Consider the following 27,097-nt stretch of genomic DNA (forward strand, 5'->3'; position numbering starts at 1 on the left):
GAGACTTATGAAGTAGATATGTGGCGTCAACCACATTTGTGCTATTCTTTCACTAAACACGTGTTTTAAAAAACTTTAACTTCCAATATCAATGGGTTGCTGTGATCCTCAATTTGTTGATAGATCCATGCTGCACGACGATACGATTGCCCTATGCTTGTTTGAAATAGATCCTAGTAGCAGTAATGTCAAAAGAAAGCGTCAAGTATGCGTCAACCACAGTTCGTATATTCTTTCATTAAACACATACACAAATCTGGCCCAAAAACTTATACTGGAAGCGTCAATGGATTGATATGTCGCTCAATTTGGAATTTAAAAAAATAGTTTTAAACAGTTTGAGATGAAGGTAAATTTCGTAGATGTGCTTGTTTGACAAATATATAACAATGTGAAATTGAATGTAAGCTTCAGTTTAATATACGAAAACAGATAAAATGGACGTTTCAGTTTCCTCTTTATCAAGAAAACAGGATAAATGAAACCCTCCAGACGAATGAGATAATACCAAAGTTTATTCAATCTTAGGCTTTCGCCAATAATTCATACAATTTGATGACAACATACCAGAAAGTGAGAGAAAAAAAAGGTAAATGGAACCAAAGAATAAAATGATACAATTAATAAACACAAAAATACAACTGTAATACCACCAATACCACATTATCTTATTTGTCTGCAATGTTTCATTCATCCTGTTTTGTTGATAAAGTGGAAACCCGAAACGTCCATTTCATCTGTTTTCGTATATCAAATTGAAGCTTACATTCAATTTCACATTGTTATTTATTTATTCGAGCTTCGAGCAGCAACATTTACATTGTTTGAAAAAGAAATTGTGTAGCATTAATGTCAAAAGAAAAGGTCTTGTCAATGTACGACATATTCGTCGGATATTTCTATGAATGGAGATGTGGTAACAGTATCATGTATCTATGACTATCAATTCCTAATGTTTATCGGAAAGGAAAGGCGACACTAGAAAAACAAAGTAACAAGAGATACAAAGAGAAAGACTAGCACGGTTTTTGTGGAATCTTTTTTAGTTCTCATAATGTGTGTAATTTGGTGTGATGTGTATTTAAATTTGGGTTCCTTTGTCAGACAGGCATCTAACCTCCGCCTCGTCCTCATTTTCTTCTTTTTTCTTCTTCTTCTTCTTCTTCTTCTTCTTCTTCTTCTTCTTCTTCTTCTTCTTCTTCTTCCTTCCTCCTTCTCCTCAAAATTGAGACTTATGAAGTATGCTTCAACCACATTTCTGCTATTCTCTCTCTAAACAAATTTTTTAAAAATATGATCCAAAACTTTTACCTCAATCGTCAATGTAATGATATGGCCATCAAATTTAAAAATAAAAAATCTTTTAAACAATTTGTTGGGATCAAAGTCTTGTATAAAATAGAAATTGTGTTGTAATAATGTCAAAAGAAAAGGTCTTGTCAATGTACGACATATTCGTCGGATATTTCTATGAATGGAGATGTGGTAACAGTATCATGTATCTATGACTATCAATTCCTAATGTTTATCGGAAAGGAAAGGCGACACTAGAAAAACAAAGTAACCAGATATACAAAGAGAAAGACTAGCACGGTTTTTGTGGAATCTTTTTTAGTTCTCATTTTGTGTGTAATTTGGTGTGATGTGTATTTAAATTTGGGTTCCTTTGTCAGACAGGCATCTCCTCCTCCGCCTCGTCCTCATTTCTTCTTTTTCTTCTTCTACTCTTCTTCTTCTTCTTCTTCTTCTTCTTCTTCTTTCTTCTTCTTCTTCTTCTTCTTCTTCTTCATCTTCTTCTCTTCTTCCTTCTTCTTTCTTCTTCTTCTTCTTCTCTTCTTCTTCTTCTTCTTCTTCTCTTCTTCTTTCTTCTTCTTCTTCTTCTTCTTCTTCTTCTTCTTCTTCTTCTTCTTCCTTCCTCCTTCTCAAAATTGAGACTTATGAAGTATGCTTCAACCACATTTCTGCTATTCTCTCTCTAAACACATTTTTTAAAAATATGATCCAAAACTTTTACCTCAATCGTCAATGTAATGATATGGCCATCAAATTTAAAAATAAGAAATCTTTTAAACATTTTGTTGGGATCAAAGTCTTGTATAAAATAGAAATTGTGTTGTAATAATGTCAAAAGAAAAGGTCTTGTCAATGTACGACATATTCGTCGGATATTTCTATGAATGAAGATGTGGTAACAGTATCATGTATCTATGACTATCAATTCCTAATGTTTACCGGAATGGAAACGCAACACTAGAAAAACAAAGTAACCAGATATACAAAGAGAAAGACTAGCACGCTTTTGTGGAATCTTTTTTAGTTCTCATAATGTGTGTAATTTGGTGTGATGTGTATTTAAATTTGGGTTCCTTTGTCAGACAGGCATCTCCTCCTCCGCCTCGTCCTCATTTTCTTCTTTTTCTTCTTCTTCTACTACTTCTTCTTCTTCTTCTTCTTCTTCTTCTTCTTCTTCTTCTTCTTCTTCTTCTTCTTCTTCTTCTTCTTCTTCTTCTTCTTCTTCTTCTTCTTCTTCTTCTTCTTCTTCTTCTTCTTCTTCTTCTTCTTCTTCTTCTTCTTCTTCTTCTTCTTCCTTCCTTCCTTCCTCCTTCTCCTCAAAATTGAGACTTATGAAGTATGCTTCAACCACATTTCTGCTATTCTCTCTCTAAACACATTTTTAAAAAAATATGATCCAAAACTTTTACCTCAATCGTCAATGTAATGATATGGCCATCAAATTTAAAATAAAAAAATCTTTTAAACAATTTGTTGGGATCAAAGTCTTGTATAAAATAGAAATTGTGTTGTAATAATGTCAAAAGAAAAGGTCTTGTCAATGTACGACATATTCGTCGGATATTTCTATGAATGAAGATGTGGTAACAGTATCATGTATGACTATCAATTCCTAATGTTTACCGGAAAGGAAACGCAACACTAGAAAAACAAAGTAACCAGATATACAAAGAGAAAGACTAGCACGCTTTTGTGGAATCTTTTTAAGTTCTCATAATGTGTGTAATTTGGTGTGATGTGTATTTGGGTATAATTTGCCAGCCAGGCGTTTAATGGTGTTTTTGTGTTTTGAGAGTTACTGGGGAGGAAATTATCGGGTGTGTAAAACGTTAATCCTCGAAGTGATTTGCTTGTTTTGTCATGCTGGGGTGTGTGTCGGAGTCGTGTGGAGGGTGTCAATGCTTGTGTGTGTATGTGTGTGTGTGTGTGTGTGTGTGTGTGTCGGAGTCGTGTGGAGGGTGTCAATGCTTGTGTGTGTGTGTGTGTGGGTGGGTGTATAAGTGTATGTGTGCTAGTGAGTAGGTGTGTGTAAGTCCGTGTGTGTGCGAGTGTCGGTGTTTGTGTGTGTGAGAGAGAGAGAGAGAGAGAGAGAGAGAGAGAGAGAGAGAGAGAGAGAGGGGCCGGGGGGGAGGGAGGGGGGGTGCGCGTATGTGTGTGTGTACTTAACTGTGTTAGAGTTTGTGTTTGATGGAGTGTTTGTACGTACTTTTGTGGGTATGTTTGTGTGTGTATGTGTGTGTGTGTGTGTGTGTGTGTGTGTGTGTGTGTGTGTGGCGTGTGTATATGTCTTTGTAATTTCCTTGTTGAACTGATCCCCCCCCCCCCTTTCTCCATTCTATTAATCTCCCTTTGAAATGGAATACGATTAGTAACAGAAAACAATAAAGACACCCAAATTGAATAATACAGTCAGATGACTTTTTATCGTAGAATGAAATTAAACTGTGAGAGGCCCTACTTTCGATATTTGGAAACCTACCACGACATGCGGCTATGTATGACACTCGCTTACGGATCGGAAGTTCCTGGGTTCGAGCCTCGCTCGGCGCATAATTGAGTCCTTGGAGAAGGCTCTTTAATCACATTCTCTCATCGTACTCAGGTGTAAAATGAGTACCTGGCCGATAACAGCGTTGTCTCTGTTCGAAAAGAATTGTAATATCGCCTAACAGACGTCATGTCCTGTCCTAAATGTTAAATGTTGCTGTTGGCCAGGGGTCCCTTGTAAATCGCTTTGAGCACGTTTAGTAGATGTTGCGCCATATAAAAGCTCAATTTATTTTTTGAACTGATTTTTTTAGAGTAATTTTTTTTTTAATTTGGGGACATCCTCAGATGCCATTAGCTAGTCCAAGGCATTCCATGAGTAATATTTTAGATAATCCGTCAAAAAATGCCTGAAGTGAACGAATCACTCATGTTGTCCAAGTGAGCAACCGGGGGGGGGGGGGGGGGGGGGGGGGGGTTATCGTGACAAGGAAAATAAAACCGAAAGTGCATGTAGCGGGACTCGAAACCTGGACCTACCGGGTCACATTGCAATACGTTACCAATTCGTTCATCCATATCGGTGTAAACTGGAGTTTTAAAAATGTGGATTTAATGTTAAATTGATTAGAAATATAACAAATTGACTTTAGAAGATAGCATTTATTCTACTCAAAAAAAAAAAAAAAAAATTCTGGTTCTCACCTTGTATTCCAAGGGAAGACTGGAATAATCCAGGCGTCAGCCGTAGTGCAAAGCCGCAAATTGATCTAGAGGGAGGTGACTTGCTCAAGGCCACACAGCGTAGTGAAGGATGATCAAACTCGGTACCTTTCGGGTATGAAGCAAAGACCGTACCGCTGAGCCACACTGCTCCCACCCCCCTCCTCCCCATGGATAACGAGGCGCGACATATGGGCTCATTAAGGAAGGATTTTCTTGTGTAAATATCATACGAGAATCGGAAGTTAGGCCCATTCAAGGACCGACCAATCTATAATAAATAGAGACCGTTGATTGAGGATAACTGAACAATCACTGAGCACAAGTTCCTCATTGTACGAATGGAAATGAACATCGGGGATGGACATTGAATTAAACGGGCATGCATTTCCTTGCCAACAAGCTCTTCAATGTAAGTGTAAGGTAAACAGAAAATTATAAATTTTAAACGAACCCTCTAATAATTCAAACTTTATTAGATACCTCATTACTATAGCACACAAATGCATCCGGAAATGTAAGACATCGAGACACCTACATTTACGAGATAAATAACGATATGAAATTGAATGTAAGCTTAAATTTAATTACGAAAACAGATAAAATGGACGTTTCGGGTTTCCCCTTTATCAACAAACAGGCTGATTGAAACACTACAGATGAATGAGATAATGTGGTAGTTATCTCATTCATCTGTAGTGTTCCATTCATCCTGTTTGTTGATAAAGGGGAAACCCAAAATGTCCATTTTATCTGTTTTCGGAATTTGATTGAAGCTTACATTCAATTTCATATTGTTATTTATTTCTTCGAATTTCGAGCAGCAACATTTACGAGAATACACCAGAGGTGGTTTACACATTAAGAGAAGAAAGACACCTAACACATAACAAAAGTGAGAAGCCAACAAAAATAAACAGAGTAAACGACTTATTGTTTAGGATTTCTGGGGTACAATGTATTAAAAAAATGAATGAAACAGATTGAAAAGACAACAGCATACTTTACATGGAGCGTTTCAGGCATAAAACCCTTCTTAAGCCACAGAAAACAACAATCCAATTACAGTCTACATCTTTTAATTGCGCGTAATATTCATTTTGACTTTAAGGTGCAATTATGTCATCTTCGTTTTTGTTATTGATAGAAAAGCATTCCATGGTAGCTTTATCAGTATAGAACACTCGAATTGAATGTAGAGGAACCTGGTTCCTGTCCCCCTGAAAGCAGAATTTTTCTTCTGTCATTTTCAATCGCCCAGAATATATCTAATGCTTTTGAAAGCACTGACAACTTTTAGTTTTTTAGAATCATTTTATTAACATTATTTATTTATAAATATCATTAACCAACGACGGAATGGAAAGGGTGAAAGGGGGGGGGGGAGGGGTGGGGGGTGAGGCTGGGTTTCATGAAATCATTTCCTATTATTTCCTATCACTGCTATCATCTCCATTATTTGAAATATTATTTTTCTAATTATCCTATCATTATTACAAGCGTTCCTGCACAGTTCAAACCAATTAACAAGTTGTTAAACCCAAGCTCTTCAGTTTAAATAATCTCCCAGGGGGTTGCACCTAGGCGACCTAATTGAAAAATGTTTTGATAAATACAAATTTTGTTCACAGTAGTCTACTCTTGTTAACGATAAAAAAAAAAAAAAACAAAAACAACAAATGAAGAAGAATAAAATGAAGCAAAGCACTCACAAATCTAGTTTTTAAAGAAACCCAAACCGATAAGTAATTAGAATCATGCTATAGATGATGAGGCAAGATATTTCATCCATGATAAAATTATAACAGCTGACACCTGCACAGTCTGTACTTACTAAACTAATAATAAAATACCAGGTTGATCACAGATCTCGTCAATTTTAGATTATGTCTCTCGCGCAAAAATTTAACTTTTACTAGCGGGTATTTTTTTTTAAGAACTAGTCAATCAGAGCCATTAGGCCTGTGTAGCCGAAGTTTATATCCCGGCTTTGTGCGGTCTTGTGGTATGACACTCGCTTTCGGACCGTAAGGCCCTGGGTTCGAGCCTAGCTCGGCGCATGTAAAGCCCTTTGAGCACGTTTAGTGGATATTGCTCTATATAAATACACTACTTTTTTTAGTTGAGTCCTTGGAAAATACTCTTTACTCACATTCTCTCACCGTACTCAGGTGTAAAATGAGTACCTGGCCGTCAACAGCGTTGTCTCTCGGAAAATGTATAATATCCACTAACAGGCGTCATGTCTTGTTCTAAATATTACATGTTGCTATTGGCCAGGGACCCTTTGTAAAACGCTTTGAGCACATTTAGTGGATATTGCCATATATAATAGCATAAAACAAAAGTACAATAGCAATTGCTTGCTAACTTTTGGATAGGACTCTAGTCTATCACAAAATACATTTCGCCAGATCAAATAAAACCAGCTATTCAATCACTGTTGGATGACGGAGGAGGAGGTGAGGGGGGGGGGGGGGGGGTCTTGACTTTACCAGGATCGACCTCGGTTCCTTTGTTAGGGTAGCGAGTGTTCTACCAAATTTGTTCATCATCATCATTGCCTTTTTCACCCTAGGTCAGGGTTTAGGCCACAGACAAACAGTTTCCATCCTTCTCTATCCTGAGCTAACTTTTTTAAAAATCTCGTCCCATGTCTTATCACTTCTCTGTATATCAGCTTCTTTAATTCGGCTTTGTCTGTTGTCCTTCGTAAATTCTGTTAGCGGTACCAAAATGAGTAGGAATAATATAATATTTGAAATAAAGATTCAAAACACCTAGACATTTTGTCTCAAACAGAATATGGGTCAGATAAAATGTGATATAAATATAGATATCTGACCCATTTATGATGTGGGGCGCTAATGAATAATTTCTAATGTTTTATTCCATTCAATGTTAATTTTCTTAGATATTATATGAGAAAAAGATGTTTATCCCGGTTTCTATGGCGTAAAACAGACAATAGAAAATTCTTCCTACTCTTTGAACAGGACGCTAGTCTTTTGCATGGTACTTTCCGCTATATTTGACAGACCCAACTACCCAATCACTGCAGGTGGACAGAGGGGGGAGGGGGTGGGGTAACAATCATCTCGACTTCACCCGGGATCGATCTCGGTCCCTTTGTATTTGAAGCGAGTGCTCTAACAACTGAGCTATCTCCATACAATGCCAGACGAAGGCAGTGGGCCACACATGAGAGAGTAACGACCTCCGAAACAGACATATCCTCATTAGGGTAACGATAATTGATTTCCAATATATAGCAATGGAAATTTTGTGAAACACAATGCGCCTCCCTCCCACCTCTTGTCCACAATGTTGTTGGACACAATTAGTAATAAGGAGACATGCGGCTATGTGGTTTAGTGTGCGGCTATGTGGTCTAGTGTGCGGCTATGTGGTCTTGTGTGCGGCTATGTGGTCTAGTGTGCGGCTATGTGGTCTAGTGGTATGACACTCGCTTTCGGATAGGAAGGTCGTGGGTTCGAGTCTCGCTCGGCGCATAGATGAGTCCTTGGGAAAGACTCTTTACTCACATTATCTGACCGTACTCAGGTGTAAAATTAGTATCTGACCGTTAACATCGTTGTTTCTGTCGGAATAAAATTGTTTTATCGCCTAATAGTCGTCATGTCTCGTTCTACATGTTACGTGTTGCTGTTGGCCAGGGAACCCCTTTGTAAAGCGCTTTGAGAACGTTTAGTGGATATTGCTCTATATAAAAGTTCAATTTAATTAAAAGGACCCATCAACTTAAAACGACAAAAAGGCACAGGTGTAAAATAAAAATCTGAAAAAGTGTGTTTGAAACAATGCCAAACAAAGCCAGAAAAAAATATACAAGAAAATAAAAATAACATCTTAAAAAACCAGCCTGCGTCGACTAAGGATTGAACCTCAGACCAAGCTAGCTCTTTTTGATTTGGCGGAGAGTACTTTGCAATACTATAGACAAACGTCCTATCCGAACGGTGGCAAGTAAATATTGCTACTGTCCATTTAACGCTCTAGATATTATATTAAACCCCGGCGTCTTTGGCCATATTATGACCCGGAAGGACGACTGTCATTACTATAGATAGTTCGAAGTTAACGTCACTCAGGTCTTTGTTATTGTTTTTTGACATCCGCTTTTATAAGTAGTTCTCACTGAACTGTATTCACCAGACTAGAAACGATCATGATTACACACAGTTTTGTGTATTGGCCAGTTATACTTCCGGATGGCAATGTTGTGAACTTCTTAGCCAAGCGCATACTATCTATACCAACCCGTATAATGTAATGCTTTGTTGTATAGTAGCTCAAGAAGAAATCCCCTCAGCTATTTAAATAAAATAATAAAAAATAAAATTCCCTTCATTCATCCCCTAGGGGAATTTTTTCTTTAGGGTCTATTCCAAGAGAAGACTGGAATAACCCAGGCGTCAGCCGCAGTGCAGTTCCGCAAAGTGAGCTCGGGCAAGGTGACTTGCTCAAGGCCACATAGCGCGGCGGATGATCGAACTCTGTACCTTTCAGGTACGATGCAAAGACCGTACCACTGAGCTACGCTGTCCCAGGTTAGTTATGCTTATAATCGAATACAAAACAAATTTGTATCAGTCTGACAACTTAGATTTTTAAAAAATAACAATGATAACGATAATGGTTTATTTATATAGCGCTTTTCTATTCACTGGTAAAAAGCTCAGCACCGCTGTACAAAGCAAGCACACAAATACATACACACATGCACACAGATACACATATATTCTCTTTCTCTCCTTCTCTCTCCCCCTCTCTCTCTCTCTCCCTCTCTCTCTCTCTCTCTCTCTCTCTCTCTCTCTCTCTCTCTTCATCTCTATTTCTCTTTAAGAAATATATTCATAGACACAAATTAATACTAAAATAAAACATCGGTACGCATTTGTCAACCGCCTTTCCAGACTTTACTCTTATTGAATTTGATTCAATAAATAAAATGATAATAAAAACAATTTATTTCAATTATGATAAATGGCATTTGAATAGCGCCTTACCCCGATTCCATCAGGCTCTTGGCTCTCGTTAACTTATAGCCTGACACTGACCAAAAAATGACGTCAAAAATAAGTCTTTGGCCACCAAAGAAAACAAATCGTGAGTTGTATTCAAAAGTTCAACCAATGGCATGACTTGTTTCCTTGAGCTCTACTAACGACAACTCACTAGACGCTGCAAAAACATTTAAAAAATGACGTCAAAATGTAAGTCCTCGAGGGTTCTAGTGTCGGGCTATCTATGATGTTAACGATGGCTATGCTCTGGGCGCTTGTGAAAAGTGATTTTCTTCAAAATGTGTCTCAAGATTTGGGACAAACAGTAAAAGCATGGGAGGCAACTCAATTTCTGAGACAAACACAATTGCTAAGATTAATAAAAAGAGTTGCGTACCCTAACGGAATGATGATTTTAAAAAATTGTATTTTTAATGTTATCGTTTTGATATTTTGTTGAATGATCAACAAAATTGCTCTGCTGGTTTTCTAGTCAGTCTAACTGGAAACGATTATGCATTGGTAATTGGCAAAAAATGGAGATTATATAGAATTTCTTTCGCAGGGTCATTGGATTTTTTAATGAGCTTTAAAAATGAGCTTTTATATAGCGCAATATCCACTAAATGTGCTCAATGCTCTTTACAAGGGGTCCCTCGCCGATAGCAACATTTAACATGTAGGACGGGGCATAACGCTTGTTAGGCGATATTACACTTTTTTTTCGGACAGATACAACGCTGTTAACGGCTAGGGACTCATTTTACAACTGAGTACGGTGAGAGAATGTGAGTAAAGAGCCTTCTCCAAGGACTCAACTATGCGCCGAGCGAGGCTCGAACCCACGGCCTTCCGATCCGAAAGCGAATGTCATACCACAAGACCACATAGCCACTAGACCACATTTTTAAATCACTTTTCTGGCTCTGTTTTAAATATTTTGCAAACGTTCTATCATTATGGCCGGCGCACCTAAAAGCAATGGATTACAGCAATCATACCTGATTAGCTACCAAAGCATGAACAATAATTTATGTAGTTCTCCATCAAGAAGATGTGATTGAGTTTGTGTGCATGCGTATGTATTTGTTTCTTCACATGTGTTCTCAAAATTGTCAAAGAATGAATGTTTGAATGACAATTAATATTGTATAGCGCCGCTGAGCACTTGTGTGGAAGTTGTGCGCTATATAAATAATCTATCATTATTATTATTATTATTATTATTATTATATTATTATTATTATTATTATTATTATTATTATTATTATTATTATTATTATTATTATTATTATATCATTATTATTATTATTATTATTATTATTATTATTATTATTATTATCATTATTATTATTATTATTATTATTATCATTATTATTATTATTATTATTATTATTATTATTATTTTATTATTTATTATTATTATTATTATTATTATTATTATTATTATTATTATTATATTATTATTATTATTATTATTATTATTATTATTATTATTATTATTATTATTATTATTATTATATTATTATAATCTATTTATTTCATTTATTTTATTCTATTTCTAAATTTAGCAATCACGGAAATGCCCCCAAGCGCATATTATAATATCGAAACAATTATCGCATATAATACACAGTGCGTTTTTTCTTGGGGGGGGGGGGGGGGTTATGTCACCATAAACAAATTTTATTGCATTTTTTGACACTTAGACTGCTCGACATACAGACATTCAGCGCTAAATTTGGTGAAATTTAATTATATTGCCAAATAAGTAAATAAATGAATAAATAAATAAGTAAATAAATAAATAAATAACCGGAAAAGCAAACTAAAAATAAACACATCCTGGAATTATTTATGCCGAATGACTGTCTGCTTAAAGTTAAAAAAAAGAAAAAAAAAGGAATCGAAGGCTCCAGAGGGATTCGAACCCTCGACCTTCTGCTTACTAGGCAGAAGCTCTAACCAACTGAGCTATAGAGCCGCTTGGTTTCAATTTTTGTGTTGAAATTTATGAATCAAATTATTTGAAATCAACAACAAAAATAAAATAAATGTAAATAAATATAAATCAAAAACAAACAAAAACCAACGCAAAATAAAGAGACAAATTTAACAGCTTAACTGGGATTGATTGAAGCAGATCCTGTGAAATACACACCCCCCCCCCTTCCCAAAAAAAAAAAAACAAACCCCCCCCCCAAAAAAAAAAAAAAAGAACAAACAGAAAAAAAACCCAACAAAGTGGAAATGAGCTAAATAAACGTGCATATTAATTGTATTAATTTTCAGAAGAATTGAATGAATCTGTGATGACTAAATTGTCTACGGAATCACATCATAGTACTTTTAGATAGCCATTTCGTTTTCTCAAATTTCTATCAATCAGACTATGAACGTTCAAGAATATACATATTTTTTGGGTTTTTTTTTGTGTGTTGAGACGTTATATCCGGCAGGCGGATGTTGTAAGTATTTTACCGTGCGGCTATGTGGTCTAGTGGTATGACATTCGCTTTTGGATCGGAAGGTCCTGGGTTCGAGCTTCGCTCGGCGTATAGTTGAGTCCTCACATTCACTCACCGTACTCAGGTGTTAAATGAGTACTGGCCGTTGACAGTTTTGTCTTTGTCGAAAAAAATTTAACATCGCCTAACAGGCATCATGTCTTGTTCTAATTGTTACGTGTTGTTAGTCAGGAAGGGACCCATTGTAAAACGCTTTGAGCACGTTAAGTGGACATGGCGCAATATAAAAGCTCAAGTTGTTTTTTGTTTGTTTTTGTTTTTTAATTATTTTTTTTTTAACGCACAGCATCAACACAGTGCATTTTGGGAGTTTTTTTTTTGTTATTGTTTGTTTCTGATTTTAAGAGTTTTAGGATGTTTGTGACTAATTTAGGTTATATCAGCACCAATAAATAAAAAAAAGGTCAATATCCCTATGCCTATGTTCATAATCGTATGTATATAAGATGGAGATAAACCTAAAATGGCAAAGTGACGACAAACATTGGGTGTCTCTCATTTCGGATGTTTAAATTTTAAAAAAAAGCACCAATAAAATAAAGGGGAATGGGGGACAATTATATACGCGAAAATAACAAGTAAGACAAAGGGGACTGATCCGAATAGTGAATAAATGTTGGTTCCGAGGGCACACACACTCACATCAACATAAGTTTGAGATCACCTCAGAGACTTTTCCATGAAACGAAGGCTTTGGGTAAATTCGAACCCTTGGCCTTCTGTTTACTCGGCAGGCTCTCTAACCAACCAAACTATAGAGCCTCTTGATTTCTATTTTGTCCTGAAATTTAATCAAAAAATTTGAAGAAAAAAAAATGCAACAACAAAAAAGAAAAATAACCCCCCTCCACGGGCAAAAATAATAATATAAATACAACAAATAAGAAAAAAAGAATTGAGATAATCGGTTTTGACTTTAAGTAGGGAGTCACAGTTTATTCTTGATATGATTGGCCATGAAACAAAAAAAAAAAAAACAAAAAAAAAAAAAAAAAAAAAAAAAAAAATAATCAATAACAAAACATTATCAAATGCTCCAGGGGGATTCGAACCCTCGACCTTCTGCTTACTAGGCAGACGCTCTAACCATCTGAGCTATAGAGACCTTTGACTTCTATTTTGTGTTGAAAATCATAAATGAAATTGTTTGAAAAAAAAAAAAAACAGATACGAATAAAACAGACAGATTAACTGGAAGTGACTGGTATTATCCTGTAGTGTGTGACATAAATGTGCCAATACATTATACAAGACTTGATAGAATCGGTGATGAATAATATTGGGAGGCGCTTATAGATAGTGTGCGCATGGCTACGAAGCTCACAACGTTGCCATCCGGAATTATAACGGCCCAACACCCAAACTGTGTGTATCTAATCTTAAATGTTTATAGTCTGTTTAATACATTTTAGTGAGAATTACTCATAAACGCGGATGGCAAAAAAAAACAATAACAAAGGTTCGAGTGACGTCAAGTTCATTGTATCTATAAAAATGTTGAAAGAAAGATGGTTGCATTATCACATGAATTATTTATTTAATTTAGACGACCCGGAAATTTAAAAAAAAAAAAAATTCAAGGCTCCAGGGGGATTCGAACCCTCGACCTTCTGCTTACTAGGCAGACGCTCTAACCAACTGAGCTATAGAGCCGTTGAATACCTGGCATGATGTCAACAAATAATATATTCTATATCTTTAATTAATGTCCATGTCTCTGCGGGACACAAACTGACCACAGGTGGAGTATAGGTAGAATGATGTTGACGTCACTCTGGTCTTTGTTATTGTTTTTTTTTTTTGCCAAAAAACGTTTATGAGTAATTCTGACTAAACTGTATTATCCAGACTATAAAAATTAAGTAAAAATATACACGGTGAATTATTTTTTTTTAATGAGTCACATGCTCTTCCGCTACGACATCAAAGATGTCGTCCCCTATGCGTTCCACGAAAGATGTCTGATATCAACAGGAATCACCCATGATGTCCAAGTAAGCAATTGGGGTTAATAATCTTGCCCAAGGAAAAAAAGCGAAAGTGCCTGAAGCGGGGCCCGAAATGAATAGCCATGGTAATCGTGAAAAGATATAGAGGCATTTGAGAATAATTCTAATGATGATAATTTTCATAAAATCTGAAAAATAAAATAAAAGTATTTTACCCATTTTATGAAGAAAAAAATATGTTAGAGCACATATCGAAGTGGAAAGACGCTCTATGAGAGACAAAAAAATAAGGCTCCAGAGGGATTTGAACCCTCGACCTTCTTCTTACTAGGCAGACGCTCTAACCAACTGAGATAGAATGAAGTTGACGTTACTCGGGTCTTTGTTATTGTTCCCATCCGCGTTTTTGAGTAATTCTCACTAAACTGTATTTACCAGACTATAAACGTTCAAGGTTACACACAGTTTTCTGTGTTGGTCCGTTATACTTCAAGAAGGGAATACCAATATTAACTACAATACGCTTCAACATTCGTAACGTCACTTCCCTTGTAATGACGCATGGTAACTTAGAAACTGGCTCTGAACTATCGGAACAATGGCGGACGCCCTTATGAAACATTTATTCTCCGACGAGCATAAAACCGTATCCAGAGGAAAAATAATAATATAAATCTGATCATGTTTTGACTTTTACACCTTCTGATCACAAGACATATGAAAAGTTCTAGCCTGCATGAAGAATAAAAAGTACCGATTTTCTTAGTGTAGAACCACGATGGCCGCCGTTGCTGGGCGACGTGATATCAGACTATTGAATCCAATTTTGAAATTTTCTATCATTATGTAATAGGACAATCAAAATTAACGTAAAAAGGTATAAAGGAGATATATTTTGTTCTTTGACTTATGACTCAACATGATAAAGTGCTAGGAAACATTTTTAGGAACACCTGAGTAAAAAAAGAACTAAATAAAAATTTATATAAGGCTTCAGAGGGATTCGAACCCTTAACCAACTGATTCCCAGGAAGGAGCTCAAGCAAGTGCGATAAGGGTTAACTTGATAGCTCGTTATCCTGTGTTCAAGATTGTAAATGACACAATTTATCAGTTAATAATGACAGTGACTAAACTATATTTAAAAATTATGAAAACATGCCCCAAAAATATTTCCTTGGAAAAGGCTCTTTACTAACATTCTCTCACCGTACTCAGGTGTAAAATGAGTACCTGGCCGTTAACAGCGTTGTCTTTGTCCGAAAAATTGTAATATCGCCTAACAGGCGTCATGTCCCGTCCTACATGTTAAATGTTGCTGTTGACCAAAGCGCTTTGAGCACATTTAGTGGATATTGTGCTATATAAAGCTCAAATTAAAAAAAAAAAACAATTTATAAAAAAATTCGAATAATTGGCTCTGGTTTAAATTCATTAATCACATCATACATACAATCTATGATGAATTTGGGAGTTAATGTAGAAATAAACTCTTTGTACTGACCATTCATACATAATGGTAGATACCTCAACATAAAAGACCATCAAAATCTGATCTCAATGCACAGTGACAAAATTATTTGTGTTCACACACAGACAAAAAAAAAATATTTAGATTAAAAAATTCAAGGCTCCAGGGGGATTCGAACCCTCGACCTTCTGCTTACTAGGCAGACGCTCTAACCAACTGAGCTATAGAGCCGCATGTTTGCTATCTTGTTTTGAACATTACGAATCTCATGTTGGAATAAAAACAGTGTTCGGCTTGATTTATAGAAGGAACGAAATTGACGTCACTCAGCTCTTTGTTGTTGTTTTTAGACAGCCATTTTGGTGATTAGTTCTCACTAAATTATACCAATCAGACTATAATCGTTCAAGGATACACATACCTTTGTGTGTTGGTTCATTATATTCGACTGGCGGATGTTGTGAGTATTTTACATAAATGCATAGCATCCAACTTTATCCCAAAAAGTCGGGTAAATGTTCTTCATTAAATATGCACATCTTAAACATTGAAAGTCAGATTTGTATTTCGTTACTTTTTTTAGAATGTCCAAGATGATACTCACTGTCGTTAGAGACATTAATAATAATCTTTATGCATAGACAGAATATTTAAGATCTTAATATTTAATACTTAATGAGAACCGAAATTCATCCCTCTCTCTCTCTCTCTCTCTCTCTCTCTCTCTCTCTCTCTCTCTCTATATATATATATATATATATATATATATATATATATATATATATATATATATATATATATATGTATATTTCTTTAAAATTAATTTATTTAATTTTTTTTATTTATCATTTTTTTTTAAAAAGTAGACTTTAAAAACGGGAAAATTCTATGATATGATGGATAAAAAAAAAAAATACAGGCTCCAGGGGGATTCGAACCCTCGACCTTCTGCTTACTAGGCAGACGCTCTAACCAACTGAGCTATAGAGCCGTATAGTTAACAACTAGTACTAATGTGTATTTAATATCTTTATTATTACTATCTTTTATATCTGTATAATTCGAGGTAACTTCCTGCGCTGGCAAAATAAATATATGAATAAATAGATATATGAATGAGTTTATAAACATAATATAAGTATAAGTAAATAAATGAATGAATAGATAGGTAAATGAATACGTTTATGGAACCGTTATGTTTTACAATCAAAGATAATGAAGACTAAGAAATTAGCATTTATCCTTACTAAATTTTAATCATATCAGCCAATTTGAGCATGATATACAATTAACCAATAGATTTTTGACCAATCAAAACATAGAATTTGTAACACACCTTCACGCGTGCTCGGACAAACATAGTTGGTTGTTTATAAACAATAAAGTGAATGACTTCGACCTTTCTCTGATCATTGTTATTGTTTTCATTCTGCCAAAATGGATGACTAGTTATCACACGATTTTCTCGATCATATTATAAACGTTTAAGTTAACACATAGATTTCTGTGTTGATTTTATCCATTAAGTGGTAGAACAGGGGTTAATTCTCTTAGACACCATAACATCGATAGTTAAACCTGTGTAGTTTACGATGTTTACCAATCACCGTCATTGTTTACATTATGACAATTGTCCGAGAGGCGTGGTTATCTAGGTATCTATTGAGAGCGTCAGGTTCACCCTGTTCATGATATCGGTTTGAAAAGACCAGTCACACATTATGGCTACTTCTATGTTATCTTTTGACCTGCCAAAACTGGTTGCCATTTGACTGAACAAGAGAGAATAAATACCTGACGATCAATTATTTAACAACTACTACCACAACCACTACTTTCTATCCGTGTCATTTATCACAACATTGCCATTGTTCTCCAAGAACACATTGTGGTAAATCGTTGACACACCTCGATTCTCTCCCCATTCAATTGTGAAAACGAAAGACGAATCTTTTGTACGCTATAAACTACCAAGGGAGTTAACAACGAAAACTTGTCACAGTTTTACTTTCTTCTCTAATACTTTCCCCTTAATTGATTACATCCAAATATTTCAACGGGCACGACTTAAGACTTAACCGCAACAAAAGGAAATCAAAATAAATCTTGCTGTCAACTGCTAAGGGAGTTTGTCACAGTAAAGGTTGTTCACAATTATCTTATTAAATTTTATTTTATTAAGAACTGAATTCATCTCACTCCAGTTATATTTCGGTAGGCTTAGATAAACTTTACCTTCTAATATTAGATCGTCTTTCCTTTTATAGCCTTCCCTCGAATTAATTTCTAATTAGTGAATACTTTTCGTTCTACATTCTGTCACGTAACCACTTATTATAAAAGCTGATAGGTCTAACATTCGACACTCACTTTCTCTCCACAATCTATGCCGGACGGCCAGTCGCTCTATTCCTATATATATACTGGAAGATTTTTATCTTTTGGGACTTTGTAGATATTATATCTACACCATTAAGACGCCGGAGCTTTTAACTTTGATTGTATAATCTTCAAGGATCAAACCCAAGCCCGCTGTCAAGGGACTACACAATAACCTCTTACCAATTGCCTGGAAGTGGAATTTTACGAGTCCGATCCTGTTATCAGAGGAATAGATCATCCAAGCCCATCAACTGCCTGGAAACGTAAACTTACGAACCTGACAAATTATCATAAGTTACGTAAAATATTCATATCTCTATTTGTAACTGCCACGATCACTGTTTACCTCTTTTAATTAAATTTCATCATTATTTTTATTTCATTGTAAACAAATCGTTAATTGTTTTTCATTTATAGTAACTAGTAAATTCTGGGGCCTCATTCTACATATATCTTTATGCATAGTCGAGTAGCTCTTTACTCACTTGAGACCATGACATTTTGGAGGGGACACATATAAAGAATTGAATTTATTTAGTTACTTATATCTATTTCATCTAACTTTAAAGTTTAAATTGTAAAACTCTTAATTGCCCCACTTGATCATATTTTAATTGAACTCCCTATTTACAGGATTATTTTTTTTTCTTTTTCATTTCTTCATTTAAATGGAATAGCAATTTATCCATTCATTCTTTCATTCAAATTGAATAGCATTTTATTGATTCATTCCTTCATTCATTTATTCATTATAAATTATTCATTCATTCATTGTTCATTCATTTATTTATTCATTCATTCAGTCATTCATTCATCCATTCATTCGTTTATTCACTCATTTATCCAATCATTCATACATTTATTCCTCCCTTCATTCTTTCATTCATACATTATCCATTCATTCATTCATCTATTCACTCAGTTTTTCATTCATTCATTCATTCCTTGTCCACTTTGTTATTATATCACTCATTTCATTTTGTTGTTTGCCTCATTCATGAATTGTTTTCAATATGTTTACATTCCATAACGATTCATTCACCTATCATCCAATCACTCAGTGTTGTGAACACATTTTGTAACTATTGTAAATCTTACGATATTTTATTGTTTTGTATTTCAGACATCACTGTTAAACACTCTTCAATGCCTAATTACAATTATTGAACAACCATTGAACAAGAGAGAGGTCCCAGCCACGAACTGAGTTGGTAAATATATCCTTCATTATTCTCTTTTACATGAGTTGGGCATCACATAGTAACTATAGACATCGTGATTTGTTTAGCATAGTGATTTGTTTTAAATGCATTTTTGGCATATTACTGTTACCGAAAACCACTTATATATTATGTTCTGAAAAGTGAGTCTTTAAAAACTAAATAATAATAAAAGGAGTCTACTAGCCGTCGTGTTATATTTAGTGATAGATAACTTGGGATTAATTTGGCATCCTATTATTGTTATCACACTCTAGTATATTAGCGTCATTGCGAATAATTGTACACAAACTAACGACGAGTCACACACATTGGTGATACATTTTTCGTAGTAACATAGTTTAGAGTACACGCGATTGACACATTGTTATTGACACAAGTCATAATAACTCCGCATTGTATTGACACATTGCTTTATGAGATATAACGATAAAAGGCATCAAATTCAACATACATAATAAGTTGAAATAAGAGAGAGAGATTTCTAAAAATAGAACAGTTCATTCCAGTAAGTGTAAATAAATAAAACAGTCAGTAACAGTATCCTGTCAATATAATATATATAAAATATCGTAACTAATTTATTGCAAAAATGGAAGCATATAAAAGATACTTAAGTCTCGCAAAGGACTTAGAAATACCCCAGGAAAGGATATTTTCATGGTGCGAAGAGAAAATAAAAGAAGAAAAAGAAGAAAGAATTCGTAGAGAAGAAAATGAAGAAAGAATTCGTAGAGAAGAAAATGAAGAAAGAATTCGTAGAGAAGAAAATGAAGAAAGAATTCGTAGAGAAGAAAATGAAGAAAGAATTCGTAGAGAAGAAAACGAAGAAAGAATACGCAGAGAAGAACGAGAAGAAAGAGTCCAAGAAAGGGAACTAAAAAGACAAATAGCTTTAGCAGAAGAAGAAACCAAAAGGACCCAAATGATGCTGGAAATTGAAAAAACAAAAACCGGTCATGAAAGAAAACATAATAATAGTGATGAATTTTTCGTGAAACTTCCACGCATGCCAACATACGATGAACGCTCAGACTGTCTAGAATCCTTCTTACACCGATTCGAAGTTCAGGCTAAAGGTTATCGTTGGCCAGAAAGCAAATGGGCCACAGCCTTGATTAACTGCTTATCCGGAGAACCGCTAAAAGTTTTCTATACCTTAACAACTGAAGATGCAGATGACTATTGTAAAATTAAAGACGCTCTACTAAAAAGATTTAGATTAACGGAAGATGGTTACCAGGAAAGGTTTCACACTGCAAAACCGGAAAGTGGAGAAGACTTTAATACATTCGTGAACCGAATTACTCAATTTCTAAATCGGTGGCTTGAGTTGGCAAACGTAAAACAAGACGACTTTGCAGGCCTTTACTATCTCACGCTGAAGAATCGAATCTATCAAGCTTGCAACCCAGATTTAGTCGCATTCTTTAAAGAGAGAAAGCCAGAAAACTTGGACAAATTAAAAATCTACGCAGAAAACTTTAACAGCGCACATCCATTGACACCCCTTAGCAGAACATTGAAGGAACCATACTACGCAAGTGAAACAAGATGATCATAGTAACAAACCATGGAACAAACAGTTCAATAGAGACCATAGCCGATCCTATCAAAACAAAACAAGAAATAGCACTGACAATAATACTGAGTATAAGAAAACCAACAAACCTATAATTAAATGTCAATATTGTGGAATGAAAGGCCACACAGCAGACAAATGTTACAAAATCGTGGGATATCCAAAAGAAACTGCAAATGCATCACTCCAAACAAGTGTAAACAATCAGACACGAGTAATGTCAGGAGAAAATATAAATGTGTATTGCGTGAAAGGTATGTCACTTTTAACACAAACTCACAAATCAGGATCGCTATTTTTTTGTGAAGGCAAAGCTAATGGAACTGATTGCAAAATATTGAGAGACACAGGATGCAGTACAGTAGGAATAAAAGCATCTTTGATCAATGACGAAGACAAAACTGGAAAAACGGTACAATGCATCACATTCAGTGGCACAGTCGAAACCTTTGAAACAGCTAACGTGTACATAGAAACCCCATACTATACAGGAATAGTGGAATGCTGTATACTTCCCAACCCCGTCGCTGATGTTATTGTTGGCAATATAAAAGGTCTTAAAGACAACCCAACAGATGTAAAAGAATGGTCATTAACCCAAGAAACAGCTTGTCTAGCAGAAACAAGAAAGATGACTAAGACAACAGAGAAGCCAATGACTATTTCTCTTGAACCACAACAATTTGACAGGAACAGGTTCATTGAAGAACAGAAAAAGGACCCGACTTTAACATCATATTTCAATATCGCAAACAAAGGGACGAAATCAAAAGTTGAATACATCATTGAAAAAGATATTCTGTTCAGGTTACATAGGAAAAGAAACAAAATAGCTAAACAACTGGTCACGCCGAGTATTTACAGAAACAAAATCCTTGGAATAGCGCACGATTCAATAACTTCTGGACATCTTGGGAGCTCTTCCACATTGAAGAGAATATCCGAGAATTTCACATGGCCTGGAATTACTAAAGACGTCCGAGAATATGTGAAATCGTGTGACACATGCCAAAGAAGAGTCGCAAAAGGCAGAATACCGAGATTGCCAATAACGTATAAGTGTCATGAGTTTTTGTGATTATTCTTGGGTAATCACCCTTTGATTTGACATGCGAGCCATCGGGCTTCTTGGCCAAAGATGTTCAATGAAGTGTTAACCCGTATCAACATGGTGACGTGGCTATTTTTAACTTCTCTCTGACCCACAGTTATGATTCAGACATAGGACTATTATTACTATCATTATTAGGACTGTTATTGAATGTTATAAGTTTTGTTACTCTTTTTTTTTCTATTTATAAGCTGATGGGTAGTCAAAAATAACATTCAATATTTAAAAATAGATAGATTAAAAATAATAAATTTAAAAAGAAACAAGAAATAAAATAAAAACAAAAACAGAAAAATGTGACCCTCTGGTTACTGATCACCTTTCGTGTCGCTTGATTTTGTAAAAAACATTGGATGCGGTACCAACTCGGAAATTGTTATCTATGAAAAATGTCCGTTAAGTCACAGGTTTGAGAGTTTTTAACAAGATGAGGGTAATTTTGGTTGATCGAGATTTTGAAGGAAGAATTTTCTGGCCAAAATTTTTAATACGTGTTATTATTTTTCAGAGTACGTCAAAAACTCACCCCCATAATATATTCTCCATGATGAATAGATCGGTCAAGCAAGAAGGTGGGGCCAGTCCATTAAGGATGATGGGATTGACTCGTTCACCTGTTAGCAGACTGACCACATTGTATTTATTATTATTATTATTGATATTATTATTATTATTATTATTATTATTATTATTATTATTATTATTGATATTATTATTATTATTATTATTGATATTATTATTATTATTATTATTATTATTATTATTATTATTATTTATTATTATTATTATTATTGTCATTGTTATTATTTTATTATTATTATTATTATTATTATTATTATTATTATTATTATTATTATTATTATTATTATTATTATTATTATTATTATTATTATTCCTGTTATTATCATTATTATATTCGTTGTTTGCCTTGCTTTATTATTGATTTTACTTATTTGATTTGTTGAAAAAATATATTCTTGTATGAGTTACATTGGCAAATGCCTAAAATAAACGTTTTTGAACTTTTGAACTTTGTATTGTAGTAGGCGGGGGGGGGGGGGGGGATCTCGTATTATATCGACTGTTTGCTTTTATCGTTATAAAATGGCTGTATTGTTACCGCATTATGTATTACGCCGTCAAGCAAATCTTAGTGTGATCAGCGATCAGAACGGTGATAACTTAGGTTCGGCATTATTTTCTTGGTAAGGCACTTATAAACGTTGCACCACTGAACTGAGTTGTAAATGGGTACCTGGTAATAAGTGAGCTGCTATGCATGAAAAGGGCGCCAGACAGTAAGTTTATGTATCACACATTTAATTTGGTTTCATGTGGCCATGGGTGGGAGGAATTAATGAAGCAATTTGAGTCGAATTATGCATGTTAAAACATTGAAAATGCTCCATAAAAATGTGCCTATGCAGATTTTTACGATTTATGTGAAGAGGACTAAACACATCTGCTTGTCAATCTATCTATCTATCTAACTATCTATCTGTCTATCTATCTATCTATCTATCTATCTACCTACCTATCTATCTAACTATCTATCTGTCTATCTATCTATCTATCTATCTATCTATCTATCTATCTATCTATCTATCTATCTAACTATCTATCTGTCTATCTATCTGTCTAACTATCTATCTATATATCTATCTGTCTGTCTTATTCAGCTTTACTCTCTCACTTAAATTCTCGTTTCTTCTCTTCCTCAGTTCTCTTTATGTGTCATAATATTACTCACACATTAGTATTACGCTACTCATCTACCCTCGTCCATTTCCCACGCATTAATCGAACCTTTCCCAAACGGTGCGCAGACAGACAGGTAGAATGATAAAAATACAGGCTTGAGTTGAAATGGTATGGTGTGGATGGACGAACTGTTCACAACTGTACAATGATAAAACACATTTATTACAATTTGGCCTGAAAACTACTTCAAATATTGATGGATAAAATAACACCCTACCGCGCATAATCGTGAGATGTCGTCGCATAGGCATTCCATGAAGGAATATAGATAAGAAGAAAATTGAGCTTTTATATAGTCAATATCCACTAAACGTGCTCAAAGAGCTTTACAAGGGGGCCTCTGACCAACAGCAACACATAAGATGTAGAACGAGACATGACACCTGTTAGGCGACATTACAATTTCTTTCCGACATATACAACGCTGTTTCCGGCCAGGTACTCATTCTAAACCTGAGAACGGTGAGAGAATGTGAATAAAGAGCCTTTTCCAAGGACTCAACTATGCGCCAAGCGAGGTTCGAACCCAGGACCTTCCGATCCGAAAGCGAGTGTCATACCACAAGGCCGCATAGCCACACACTAAAAAAAAAATTTTGGCCTGAAAACTAGTTCAAATATTGATGGATAAATTGACACCCTTCCACGCATCATCACGAGAGATACCGTTGCATAGGCAATCCATGAAGGAACACTGATAACCCATCAAACAAACGACTGATAGTAACAGAAATCACCCATGTTGTCCAAAAGTGAGCAAATTAGGTGATAAGCTGTGAAACACTGATAAGAATAACTCTGCGATGGACACCCCAAGGAAAGCGGAAGCGAGGACGCTCTAAGGAGACTTGGAGACGTACCGTAGAGAGGGTCTTACAACAGAGAGGTCTGTCCCTCGAGATGGCCCTAAGAATAGCTGCTGACAGGACCAGGTGGAGATCGCTTGCATCGCCTCAAGTGCCAGCATGCCCGGAGAGGATTGAAGATGAGGAGGAGGAGGGGGGGGGGGGGCGTGAACCCAGGACCTTCACGGTCAAAGTGCAATTCCTTAACCACTTGGCTACTTCGCCCTTCAAGATGGCTCCTAACCTTTTGAAAATCCTCACACCTATGGTTGGGAGTCTTCTAGAATTATAGATAAATATTTTGAGAAATAATTTCTGGCCAGGTTTATTTTTCTTAAAATGTATTTTAAAATATTGGAGAGACAATGTTTCGTTTTGTGCGTTCAGTGGCAGGGCGGATGACAATGATGTTGAACTTTCAACCTACGGTTGCAAAGTATCGTTAAGCCTGGTAAAATTGTAAGAATTCGCTCTATAAAAAAAATTGGAAAAAAAATCAAATGATCATTTAAACATGTTAACAGAGTAATATGAACTAAACGTGCCCAAAGCGCTTTACAAGGGGACCAACAGCAATACTTAACATGTAGGAAAGGACATGACACCTGGTAGACGATATAACGATTATTGTTTTCCGGACAGAGACAATGCTGTTAACGGCTAGGTACTCATTTTACAGAAGAATAGTATAAGAGAATGTGAATAAAGTGCATTTCCCCAAGGACTCAACGATGCGTCACTCAGAGCAGGGCTCGAACCCTTTCTGACCCGAAAGCGAGTGCCATGACACAAACATAAATAGCCGTATAGAAGAAATGAAGTCACTCGGCTGTTTGTTATCATTTTGAGACTGTTTGTCGGATTATTCGCTCCAACTATAAAATCCAGACTATAATTGTTCTGCGATCTCAAGTAGTCGGGAAGAGAGAGAGAGTGAGAGCTCTAATAATGACCTGAGTTAGAGACGATCTTTTTTGGGATCGTGGATAGCTCATACTTTCCCCGGTCAGGCGGAGTTGTCGTACCAGTAAGGTCGCGGGTTCAAACCCCCATGGCCGCCGCGAAATTTTTATTCTCTATTGCCTTCTGGCACTTTCCAACTCACTTCATATCTTGTTGTAATCGTTCATGGTTACATCTAATTGTGTATGTTATAGTACGTTTTATTTCGCGGCAGATTGTTGTGAGATGAGCATTTCACTTAAACGCATAGCACATATAAATGTGGATATTTATGATTAATTGACGAGATGCATCCCCACGTTGCATGCATACACACCTACCTACCCGACATATTGATTACTATCGTCAATAACGACAACTCTAACTGTTTATTTGGGGGGATAACCACCTGCCTGGAATGAGACTTGATACGATTGATATAGGTGGGATGAGTGTGTGTATGTGTGTGTGTATGTGTGTGTGTATGTGTGTGTATGTGTGTGTGTATGTGTGTGTATGTGTGTGTGTGTGATGAGGCGGGGGGGGGGGGAAGGGGAGATCAAAACAATGATATCGATGACAACTATTATTGTTTGATGATAACTCAGCACCAGCCTGTTTTAAAGCCAATGTCATTTTTCAGCAGTCTGGCATTTGCTTGGTTTGCATCATAACCAACGTGTACATATATGCAGGTTTGGCATCCAAACTCGGTTATGGGCCTAGTTTAACATTGTTGTAATGGACAATATTCTGCGTCATTATTTTTATTTTTGAGATTTCCATTACAACAATGAGGCCGTAAGGAATCGGGTTATCAGACCTGCAAATAAGTGCACGTCGACCATAACCATTTTTGTGGGTTAGAGTGAAGTCAATTATGTAAAACAATAATAAAAACTAGTCCTTCAAAGTTGGAGTTTACCCCTGTTTCTATAGTGTGAAACGGACAATAGCAATTGCTTTCTACCCTTTGGATAGGACGTTAGTCTATCGCAAAGTACCTTCCGCCAGATCTAACAGACCCAGCGACCAATTTACTGCTGGGTGGCCAGGGGTGTGAAGCGAGTGCTCTACCAACTGAACTATTGAGACCTCAACAAAATGCAGTTGTTTCTTTTTTTTGTGTGTTTTTTTTTGTTTTTTGTTTTGTTTGTTTTTTTTGGTATATTTTATTTTCTTTTGTTTAATTATCTTTTTGTGTAGTGGTTTTTTTGGGGAGATTTTGTTGTTGTTGTCGTTGTTGTTGTTTTTGTTATTTTGTTAGGGTTTTTTTTTTTTAGGTTTGATGTATAGAGAAAAAATTAAATGAAATAAGTCCAAGTGTTTGAGTTTATATTATAGCAATTTATTCAATGGTTATTGTTACCATTGTGATTTTTTAAATTCCCTATCCTGCTTCTCTTTCTCCTACCCCCTTATCCACACACAAAAATAAAAACACCACTAGTATCACAACCAGCACACCCTCCTGATTTTCCTCCCTCATCATCATCATCATCACCATCATCATCATCATGACCATCATCATCATTATCATCATAATCATTATCATGATCATGATCATGATCATCATCATCATCATCATCATCATCATCATCATCATCATCATCATCATCATCATCATCATCATCACCATCATCATATCATCATCACCACCATCATCACCATCATCATCGTTAGCATCATCTATCGTTTAAAGCTATAACAGCGAGACAAGCACTAATCATGTTAACGAAAGGAAATTATCCAAACAGCGATGGCGATGACAACTCC

At 35.6% G+C, this 27,097-nt stretch overlaps 5 non-coding genes across 5 annotated transcripts; all 5 read right to left on the bottom strand.

The window, feature by feature from the left end:
- Positions 1 to 11,440: 11,440 nt before the first annotated feature.
- Positions 11,441 to 11,514, bottom strand: Trnat-agu (transfer RNA threonine (anticodon AGU)). Its single transcript has one exon. It is a non-coding gene; the product is annotated as a tRNA-Thr (tRNA).
- A 1,574-nt stretch (positions 11,515 to 13,088) lies between these two features.
- Positions 13,089 to 13,163, bottom strand: Trnat-agu (transfer RNA threonine (anticodon AGU)). Its single transcript has one exon. It is a non-coding gene; the product is annotated as a tRNA-Thr (tRNA).
- A 474-nt stretch (positions 13,164 to 13,637) lies between these two features.
- Trnat-agu (transfer RNA threonine (anticodon AGU)) lies at positions 13,638 to 13,711 on the bottom strand. The gene has a single exon. It is a non-coding gene; the product is annotated as a tRNA-Thr (tRNA).
- Positions 13,712 to 15,635: 1,924 nt separating this feature from the next.
- On the bottom strand, positions 15,636 to 15,709 carry Trnat-agu (transfer RNA threonine (anticodon AGU)). The gene has a single exon. It is a non-coding gene; the product is annotated as a tRNA-Thr (tRNA).
- A 686-nt stretch (positions 15,710 to 16,395) lies between these two features.
- On the bottom strand, positions 16,396 to 16,469 carry Trnat-agu (transfer RNA threonine (anticodon AGU)). Its single transcript has one exon. It is a non-coding gene; the product is annotated as a tRNA-Thr (tRNA).
- Positions 16,470 to 27,097: the final 10,628 nt, after the last annotated feature.

This window comes from Berghia stephanieae, chromosome 6 (assembly GCF_034508935.2).
Source record: "Berghia stephanieae isolate SIO BIC M18660-M18661 chromosome 6, UCSD_Bste_1.3, whole genome shotgun sequence".
NCBI classification, from domain to species: Eukaryota; Metazoa; Mollusca; class Gastropoda; order Nudibranchia; family Aeolidiidae; genus Berghia; species Berghia stephanieae.